Consider the following 10,902-nt stretch of genomic DNA (forward strand, 5'->3'; position numbering starts at 1 on the left):
GTTCTCATGTTATTATGTTCTAATATTTTTCACCATAATGTAAACGGGTTATCGGTAATATTTGACTGAATTACGGCAACATCGCAATGAATTATTTCAGTGTTGCCTGGGCTGGCTGCAGGTTTCACCTTATGCCTCAACTTCTTTCATGCATCCAGTATACTATACACCAATAATTGCATCAGGGCCACTGAGGTTAACACCTCGCTTTTCTATCCCTTTATTGTGTTGTTTTTGTTTTATTTAGGCTCTGTTCACATCTGCGTTGGGGTCCCGTTCTGACGTTCCGTCTGAGGTTTCCGTCAGAAAGGGACCCTGGGCAGACACAAACCGACACCAATGGAAACCAGGGGTTTCCGTTTCCATCACCATTGATTTCAATGGTGACAGATCCGCCCGTGGTTCCTTTTTGTGTCTGTTGTGCACCGGACCCGTCGTTTTTCAATGGTGACGGATCCGGTGGCAATGGTTTCCGTTTGTCTCCATTGTGCAAGGGTTCCGTCGTTTTGACGGAATCAATACTGTAGTCGACTATGGTATTGATTCAGTCAAAATGACGGAACCCTTCCACAATGGAGACAAACGGAAAGCTCAGTCAGAACGGGACCCTGACGCTGAAGGGAACGAAGCCTTAGTCATGTTAAATGTGTTGCTCAGTGAGGGTATGTTCACACGGCCTATTTTGAGCCGTTTTTCGGGCCGTAAACACCCCGAAAAACGGTTAAAAATACGGGGGGTTGAATTTGTCCAAACATCTGCCCATTGATTTCAATGGGAAAAACAGCGTTTTTAAAAACGGTACGTAAAAAAGAAGTGCATGTCACGTCTTGAGCCGTTATTCATTGGGTCAATAGAAAAACAGCTCCAAAAACGTCAGTGAAAAACGCTTGATGCATAAAAAACTGCTGAAAATCAGAGACTGGTTTCCCTTCAAAACAGCTCCGTATATTACAGCCGTGTTTTGTTAAGTGTGTGAACATAGCCTTAGAATAACACCCTTTGATATCATATGTGAATAACGCAAACTGATTGTTGAGGGTTGTGCTGCTAGCTCCCTGTAATCAGCTATTAAATACCTATTGTGATGCACAAATTAGATGCATCATAATAGGGTCGTTTGTTGGGGGAGGGGAGGCGCTGCCATTTGATTGTATGCTCCTTATTTTTGCCACATCCAATGTAAGGCCTCATTTACACGAACGTAATATACGCGCGTGCGACGCGCGTGCTTTGCACGCATGTCGTACGCACCTATATTAGTCAATGGGGCAGTTTAGACGATGCGTGAATTGCGCTCAGCGCGTGTGCGCAGAAAAAAACTCACGACATGTTCTATAATCGTGCGTTTTTCGCGCACTCACGCACCCATTGAAGTCAATGGGTGCGTGAAAACCACGCATGCCGCACGGAAGCACTTCCGTGCGAACTGCGTGATTCGCGCAAGAGCTGTCAAACTCCTGAATGTAAACAGAAAAGCACCACGTGCTTTTCTGTTTACAAACATCCAAACGGAGTGTCAAATGCGAGATGAGCGCACCGAACTTCACCGGGTTCGGCCAAACTCGTTTTGACCGAAACCGGTAAAAAATGTTCGGGTACGCGACGTCAGGAGACAGTCACTGTCCACGGTGCTGAAAGCGTTAAACTGGTTCAGCACCATGGACAGTGACTTCCGCTCCGAAAATCCATGAACCTGTAAAAAAAAAAAGACGTTCTGACTTACCGATAACTCCGGTCCGACCTCCCGGGATGACAGTTCAGTCCAAGTGACAGCTGCAGCCAATCACAGGCCAAGCACAGGCTGCAGCCAATCACAGGCTGCAGCGGTCTCATGGACTGCGGCGTCATCCTGGGAGGTGGGGCCGGATGACAAGAGAGGGACGCGTCACCAAGGCAACGGCCGGGAGCCCGGACTGGGGGAAGCAGGAAGTTCTTGGTAAGTATGAAAGTCTTTTTTTATTCACAGGTTGGTGTATATTGTGTTCGGCATTCACTGTCGAGGGTGCTGAAAGAGTTACTGCCGATCAGTTAGCTCTTTCAGCACCTTGGACAGTGACGGGCGTCGACTACCTCATCTCTATGATGGCGGCTGCGCGAAAATCACGCAGCCGCACATCATACACAGATGACACACGGAGCTGCCAAGTGCCTTTTGCGCGCGCAAAGCGCAGCGTTTTTTGCGCGCGCAAAACGCACACGCTCGTGTAAATGAGGCCTAAGATCGAGCGAGAGACCAAAGGTGCAGTAATGCTTTAAAGGGAACCTGTCACCAGCATTTCACCTATTGAGCTTTACTTATCCCTCACTGGCCGCTGCTATAAAAAGTTTGTTTCCGTTATCCCCTCTCCTAAACTCCTCCTCTGACTGTAAGTACCGGTCTGCAAATATTTTGCGCCTTTTATCGTAATAATCCGGTGTCCCGTTGTGCGCACACACCAGAAGAGGACATCAATACACAAGCGCAGGATTTTATGTGCTGGGGGGGGGAGGCGAGGAGCTGTCAATCAAAAGTAAGGAGGCGGGGTCAACTCAGGAAAGACTTGAGGAATGAAGATATGACTCTTTTCAAATGAAGATATGACTCTTATGCTCATTAACATACGGCACGGGATCACTAAAAAACGGAATACTGAGCCAACTAAGAAGACAATTATAGGTTATATAAAAATAATTTTTCATCCACTACCACCAGGTATTTCTGGTTTAATAGGTGAAATTCTGGTAACAGGTTCCCTTTAAGGGCTAGTCCACATAAAGTCATAAATGGACACAGATGACAGGGGCTTCTCCTGGAGTGGAATCCCCGGTCACAGCGTCGGCAACGCTGTGTACGGGGATTCCGCTTCATGAGTTGCCCCTGATGTCACGGTCCATATATGGACAGAGACATGAGGGGGAGCGCTCCAGGAGCGGAATCCCCGGCCAAAGGGGGATTTCGCTCCTTCAGGGAGCTACAGGCTATCTGCAGGGAGGGGGTGCTATCTACATGGGTGCTGTGTGGCACTACCTTCAAGGGGACAGTGTGGCACTACCTTCAAGGGGACAGTGTAGCACTACCTACAAGTGGGCTGTGTGGCACTACCTTCAAGGGGACTGTGGGCTGTGTGGCACTACCTACAAGGGGACAGTGTGGCGCTACCTACAAGTGGGCTGTGTGCGCTACCTACAAAGGGGCTGTGGCGCTACCTACAAGGGGGCTGTGTGGCGCTACCTCCAAGGGGGCTGTGTGGCGCTACCTCCAAGGGGGCTGTGTGGCGCTACCTCCAAGGGGGTTGTGTGGCGCTACCTCCAAGGGGGCTGTGTGGCGCTACCTCCAAGGGGGCTGTGTGGCGCTACCTCCAAGGGGGCTGTGTGGCGCTACCTCCAAGGGGGCTGTGTGGCGCTACCTACAAGGGGGCTGTGTGGCGCTATCTACAGGGGGACTGTGTGACATTATCTACAGGGCGTACTGTGGCCTTATATACAGAGGGCACTGCAGCATTACCTATAGAGGCATGTGTGGCACTATATACCGGGGGGGTATGGCACTATCTAAAGAGGGCACTGCGGTATTATCTACAGGGGTGTGTGGCACTATATACAGGGGGGTGGCACTATCAACAGATGGCACTTTGTAGATAGTGCCACACCCCCTGTAAATACCAAAGTGCCATCTGTTGATAGTGCCACCCCCCCTGTATATAGTGCCACACACCCCCTGTAGATAATACCGCAGTGCCCTCTGTAGATAGTGCCACACCCCCTGTAAATACCAGAGGGCACTGCGGCATTAGCTACAGGGGGTGTGTGGCACTATATACAGGGGCACATTTTCAGAGCCTAGACTACCATTTTGTGTACCATTGTGGTAAAAACGGATGGTAAAAACTGATGACAACTGATGGTTTTGTAGTAAAAATCGTGAAAAAGCCTGATGGCAACTGATGCATTTTTTCATCAGTTGTAATCACTGATAGACAAAAAACTGATGCTGATGCAACTGACATATGAACGCACCCTCACATAACTCAAAATGTCGTACCATTACATTCTAATTGAATGGACGACTACATAGCAGTGATGTCCAGAGCAGAATCACGTAAATTGTGAGTTTGTCCTGGTCTCCTAAAGGACTAAATTCCAAACTGGTGATCTTTGAGTTCTTGAAGAATGATTGAAAATGTATGCTACAGACATTTACAGAGAGGTCGGTGCACATCGGTTGTCGGAATGTATACCAGCACACTGATGTGCCATGGTCTGGTCCTGCCGCACACTGACATTCCATAGAAAGTGGACAAATAGCCCAGGAAAGTGAGGCAGCAATTTAGAATGAGCCAAGACTGCAACATTGCTCAGTATAGTATAAAAATAATTGCGTTTCCCACTCTCGACTCCACTTCTTAAATCGTCAGAGCAGTCCAACCACTTCCCAGTAGACCACCCTCGCACAACTTACCCATTTGTTACAGCAGCCGTCTATACCACTTCCCCAGAAGTCACAGCATCCACCCTCCCCACCTTCAGTTATAGTAGGCCACCCCTGACCTGCATGCTCCCACACAACTTTTCCACTAGTCACAGCATCCTACCCTTTTAACCGCTTCCTGTTGCAGTCAGTTTTGACCTTCCTGACAAGACCCTCCTTTTTCAAATCTGTATATGGCTTTTAGTCATCCAAGCGATTGAGATTGTTTTGTAGTGACACATTGTATTTTATGTTAGTGCTAAAATTTGGTCGATACATTTTAAGACAGACGGTTATACCACACAAAATAGATACCAATTAACATTTCCCATCATTTTTTGGGACCAATTTAGTTTTAAAGTGGCCTTAAGTGGTCTATATTTCAGAAACCCCACATAAATCAACAATTTTTAGAAAAGTACACCCCTCAACGTATTCAAAACAGCATTTTGGAATTTCTTAAAGTGTAGCTAAACGTTTGACAAACTTCTGACATGTCATAGTGACATGTCAGAAGTTTGGATTGGTGGGGTCTGAGCACTGAGACCCCCACCAATCGCTAGAACGAAGCAGCTGAAGCGTTCGTGTGAGCGCTCAGCTGCTTCGTGTGTGTTCGGCTTTTCCCGGAAATAAATGTATCGGTGTACGGACGCAATAGAAAGTCTATGAGCTCGTACACCAATACATCGGCTTTCCGGAAAAAGCCGAACAGACACGAAGCAGACCCCCACCAATCCAAACTTCTGACATGTCACTATGACATGTCAGAAGTTTGTCAAACGTTTAGCTACACTTTAACCCTTCATTCAGGAGGAAAAGCATAGTAAAAGGTTTACTTTCAAAACTTCCATTTTTTTTTGCAGATATTAAATTTTAATCTTTTTTTTTTTTTCTGTAACACAACTGTTAACAAAGAAATGCAAGGTAAGCATTACTAGCCGCTTGATACTTCCTGGACATTCAGGAGAAGCAGACGATCCTTCAGAATTCACACCCTAAAAAGTTGGTAAGTATATATCCTGGTTCAAATAGGTCTCGGATAGGACTTTGGGCAGAAAGGTTGGTACAGTCCTGAGACAAATGCAGTCTGGAAGAGTCTTTAAAGGGAATGTGTCGCTAGAAATATATATATTTTTTCAGTTAAACAATTAGTAGTTGAGTGATTACACATTGTTTTAATTTTTTCACAAGTCAGGAAATATTATGCATTAGATTCTAATTCATAACATTTCCATGTGCTGGATACTAGAGGAAGCAGTTCCCAAAATTGCAGCATGGTCACTGTAGTAAAGCAACCTCATTGATTTATGCTGCAAATTTGGTGTGGACACACTCTCCTCTAGTGTCCTCACACAATCCCCCCTCCCTTCTTCTGGCGAGTGCCAGGAGAAGGAGGGGTTTAAATGTCTTAAAAACTCCTACACTGTGTGCCGCCATTTTCTGAGCGACTGCACAGTGTAGGAGGATTAGATACAGTGCTCAGCAGACCGTATCACACGAACATAATACACACATCACATACACGAACATAAATTAACTGCTCCTGCCGCCTCCACTGGTCTACGCCCCTATTCCTTGCGCCTTCGCTTAACATATGGCCGGAAGCCGCGACCGGAAGTCGTCATCTTACTGTCCGGCAGCGGCTTCCGGTCCACATGAAAATGGCGCCGGATTTCGCTCTACGAACTAGCTTAGTTTTGGTCTGTGTGGGAGCGGCGCATGCGCCATTCCCACACAGACGGCGTACGCTTCTGAGAATGGAACGGCTCCCGTTCGCGTTCTCTATGGGGTTGTATGTGCCATATAGCATCTCGGTATTTGTCGTTAATCGACACATAAAGAGATGGAAAAAAAATGGCAGCCCCCATAGAGAAGTAAAAGTTTGAATACAGTAAAAAGTATTAAGTGACAACACTAATAAATACAATTTTTGTTTATATTTTATTAAAAGCAATATAATTAAAAAAAATAAAAAAATCATGACACCTTCTCTTTAAGGAAGTCTCAAGCAGAGAGCACCTGCAATTCAACCATACTTTTAGCAGATGCTGCCACCACCAACATCAAAGCTGTCCAGGAAAGGAATTTTATACTGCCGCCAAAGGTTTCTTAACCCCTTCCCGCTCCTTGACGCACTATTACGTCATGGCAGCTGTATCGTTCGCGCTCCATGCCGTAATAGTACGTCTCGGGAGTAACGGCCGACACATACAGGAGCTGTGAAGCTGCTGTCTTGTTCAGCAGCTGTCACAGCTCTTACAGCGGGGACCGATCGCTGTGTCCCCGCTGATTAACCCCTTAAAAGCCGCGTTCTATAGAGATCGCGGCTTTTTAGGGGTTAAGCTGCCATCGCCGGCCTGCTACGCGATAGCGGCCGGCGATGGTGACTATGGCAACCGGACACCAAACAATGGCGTCCGGCTATGCCATAGACGGAAGCCTAGTGGGTCCTGACAACGTCAGGACCCACTATGCTTGCTGTCAGTGAGTAGCTGACAGTTCTAATACACTGCACTACGCATGTAGTGCAGTGTATTAGAATAGCGATCAGGGCCTCCTGCCCTCAAGTCCCCTAGTGGGACAAAGTAATAAAGTAAAAAAAAAGTTAAAAAAAGATGTGTAAAAATAAGAAAATAAAAGATTTAAAAGTAATAAAAAGTAAAAATCCCTCCTTTTCCCTTATCAGTCCTTTATTATTAATAAAAATATATAAATAAACAAATAAACTATACATAATTGGTATCGCCGCGTCCGTAACGGCCTGAACTACAAAATTATTTCATTATTTATCCCGCACGGTGAACGCCGTAAAATAAAATAATAATAAACCGAACCACAATCACAATTCTTTAGTCACTTCACCTCCCAAAAAATGGAATAAAAAGAGATCAAAAAGTCGCATGTACCTAAAAATGGTGCTGATCGAAAATACAGTTCGTTACGCAAAAAATAAGTCCTCGCACGGCTTTATTGATTGAAAAATAAAAAAGTTCTGGCTCTTAGAATAAGGTAACACAAAAAGTAAATGATTTTTTACAAAACGTATTTTATTGTGCAAACGCCATAAAACGTAAAAAAAAAAACTATAAACATCAGGTATCGACGTAATCGTATCGCCCCGCAGAATAAAGTGAATGTGTCATTTATAGCGCACGGTGAACGCTGTAAAAAAAAACGAAAAAAAAAACAATAGTACAATTGCTGTTTTTTAGTCACCACGCCAACTAAAAATAGAATAAAAACTGATCAAAAAGCCGCATGCACCCCAAGAAAACTGCAATGGATTCCTCAAGGGGTCTAGTTTCCAAATTGGGGTCACTTTTGGGGGGTTCCCAATGTTTTGGCACCACAAGACCTCTTCAAACCGGACATGGTGCCTAATAAAAAAGAGGCTTCAAAATCCACTAGGTGCGCCTTTGCTTCGGAGGCCGGTGCTTCAGTCCATTACCGCACTAGGGCCACATGTGGGATATTTCTCAAAACTGCAGAATCTGGGCAATACGTATGAAGTTGCGTTTCTCTGATAAATTCTTTTTGTGTTATAAAAAAAATGGTATAAAGAGGATTTTCTGACAAAAAAAAAATGTAAATTTCACCTCTACTTTGCTCTAAATTTTTGTGAAACACCTAAAGGGTTCATAAACTTTCTACATGCTGTTGTGAATACTTTGAGGGGTCTAGTTTCTAAAATGGGGTATTTGATAGGGGTTTCTAATATATGGGCCCCTCAAAGCAACTTCAGAACTGAACTGGAACCTAAAAAAATAAATAAATGAGGCAATACTTCGCTTCTTACATTGTACTGATAATGAGCCGTGCCCACCCCGAGATGACCCCAGTTTTGACAGTTTGTATAAACGGAGACCCCTATTAGACCGTTCCAGTGCCCTGTTTTCCCAAGCATACACCCCCGAGAAGTGTATTTCTATTGATGAGTTCCTGGTACATTTTAAAGGGAGGGTTCAATTCCGCGAGTACCTGCCGGGTAAGAGGGCAAGGTATGGCGTGAAGATGTATAAGCTGTGAGAGTGCATCAGGGTATACCTACAGGTTTAGGATATATGAAGGAAAGGCCACCCCCAAACCAGACTGCATCCTGGACTACAATAGGTACATGGGAGGGATGGACTTGTAAGATCAAGCCCTGAAGCCCTACAGCGCCATGCGGTGTGGTATAAGAAGCTGGCCGGGCACATCATACAGATGGCATTGTACAATGCGTACATGCTACGTCGATGTGCAGGCCAGACGGGAACTTTCCTGGAATTTCAAGAGGTGATTATCAAGAACCTAATCTTTAGGGACCAAGAAGGGGGGGCACCCAGTACTTCTGGAAGCGAGCCCACACGCATCGTACCAGGGCAACACTTTCCAGGAGAAGTTCCCCAAACTGGCAAGAAGGGAAAAAGTCAAAAGAGGTGCAAAGTCTGCTATAAGAGGGCGATAATGGATGACACAATATATCAATGTGACACGTGTCCCGAATAACCAGAGCTCTGTATGAAAGTGTTTTAAAATTTATCATACATCCCTTGGTTTATAATTTACCCCAATTTTACTTACCCTGATGCACTCCACACAGCTTATCCCCCCTCGTCTTTCCCCTCTGGGCCCTGCTGTGTGTCCAGGCAGCTGATAACAGCCACATGTAGGGTATTGCCATACCCGGGAGAACCCACATTACAGTTTATGGGGTGTAGGTCTCCGGTCAAAATGCTCACTACACCTCTAGATGAATGTCTTAAGGGTGTAGTTTTTAAAACGGGGTCACTTCTTGCGGGTTTCAACTGTACTGGTACCTCAGGTGCTTCTGCATACATGACTTCGCACTAGAAAATCCCCAGTAGGCCAAATGGTGGTCCTTTCCTTCTGAGCCCTCCCATGGGCCCAAACGGCAGTTTATCACAACAAATGGGGTATTGCGGCACTCAGAACAAATTGCGCAACAGAAAGGGGTATTTTGTTTCTTGTGAAAATAAGAAATTTTCAGCCAAAACTACATATTATTTGAAAAAAATAATTTTGTTTTCATTCCCAGCCCAATTCAAATAAGTTCTGTGAAAAAACTATGGGGTCAAAATGGTCACAACACCCATAAATGAATTCCTTGAGTGGTGTAGTTTCCAAAATGGGGTCATTTGTGGTGGGTTTCTATTGCTTTGATACCTCTGGGGCTCTGCAAATGCGACATGGCACCCGAAAACCAAACCAGCAAAATCTGTACTCCAAAGAACACACAGCGCTCCTTTCCTTCTGAGCCCTCCCATGGGCCCAAACGGCAGTTTATCACCACAAATGGGGTATTGCCGCACTCAGGACAAATTGGGCAACAAAATGGAGTATTTTATTTCTTGTGAAAATAAGAATTTTTTAGCTAAAATGACATATTATTGGAAAAAATATATATTTTTTTAATTCCCAGCCCAATTCAAATAAGTTCTGTGAAGAAACTATGGAGTCTAAATGGTCACATTACCCATAAATGAATTCCTTGAGGGGTGTAGTTTCCAAAATGGGGTCACTTTTGGTGGGTTTCCATTGCTTTGATACCTCTGAGGCTCTGCAAATGCGACATGGCACCCGAAAACCAATCCAACAAAATCTGGACTCCAACAAACATATAGCGCTCCTTTCCTTCTGAGCCTTCCCATGGGCCCAAACGGCAGTTTATCACCACAAATGGGGTATTGCCACACTAAGGACAAATTGGGCAACAAAATGGGGTATTTTGTTCCCTGTGAAAATAAGAAATTTTGATCACAAATGACATTTTATTGGAAAAAATGACATTTTTTTCATTTCAGAGCCCAATTCAAATACGTGCTGTGAAAAAAATGTGCGGTCAAAATGGTAACAACAACCCTAAATGAATTCCTTGAGGGGTGTAGTTTCCAAAATGGGGTCACTATTGGGGGATTCCTACTGTTTTGACACCTCAACACCTCTTCAAACCTGGCATGCTGCCTAAAATATATTCTAATAAAAATGCACTAGGTGCTTCCTTGCTTCTAGGGCTTGTGTTTTAGTCCACGAGCGCAGTAGGGCCACATGTGGGACATTTCTAAAAACTGCAGAATCTGGACAATACATATTTAGTAGTGTTTCTCTGGTAAAACCTTCTTTGTTACAGAAAAAAAAAAGAATAAAATTGAAATTCAGCAAGAAAAATGAAATTTGCAAATTTCACCTCCACTTTGCTTTAATTCCTGTGAAATGCCTGAAGGGTTAAAATACTTTCTAACTGCTGTTTTGAATACTTTGAGGGGCCTAGTTTTTAAAATGGGGTGTTTTATCAGGGTTTCTAATACATAGGCCCCACAAAGCCACTTCAGAACTCAAGAGGTACCTTAAAAAAAAAGGCTTTTGAAATTTTCTTAAAAATATGAGAAATTGCTGTTTATGTTCTAAGCCTTGTAACGTCCAAGAAAAATAAAAGAATGTTCAAAAAACGATGC

This window comes from Rhinoderma darwinii, chromosome 2 (genome assembly GCF_050947455.1).
Source record: "Rhinoderma darwinii isolate aRhiDar2 chromosome 2, aRhiDar2.hap1, whole genome shotgun sequence".
In the NCBI taxonomy this organism is placed as follows: domain Eukaryota; kingdom Metazoa; phylum Chordata; class Amphibia; order Anura; family Rhinodermatidae; genus Rhinoderma; species Rhinoderma darwinii.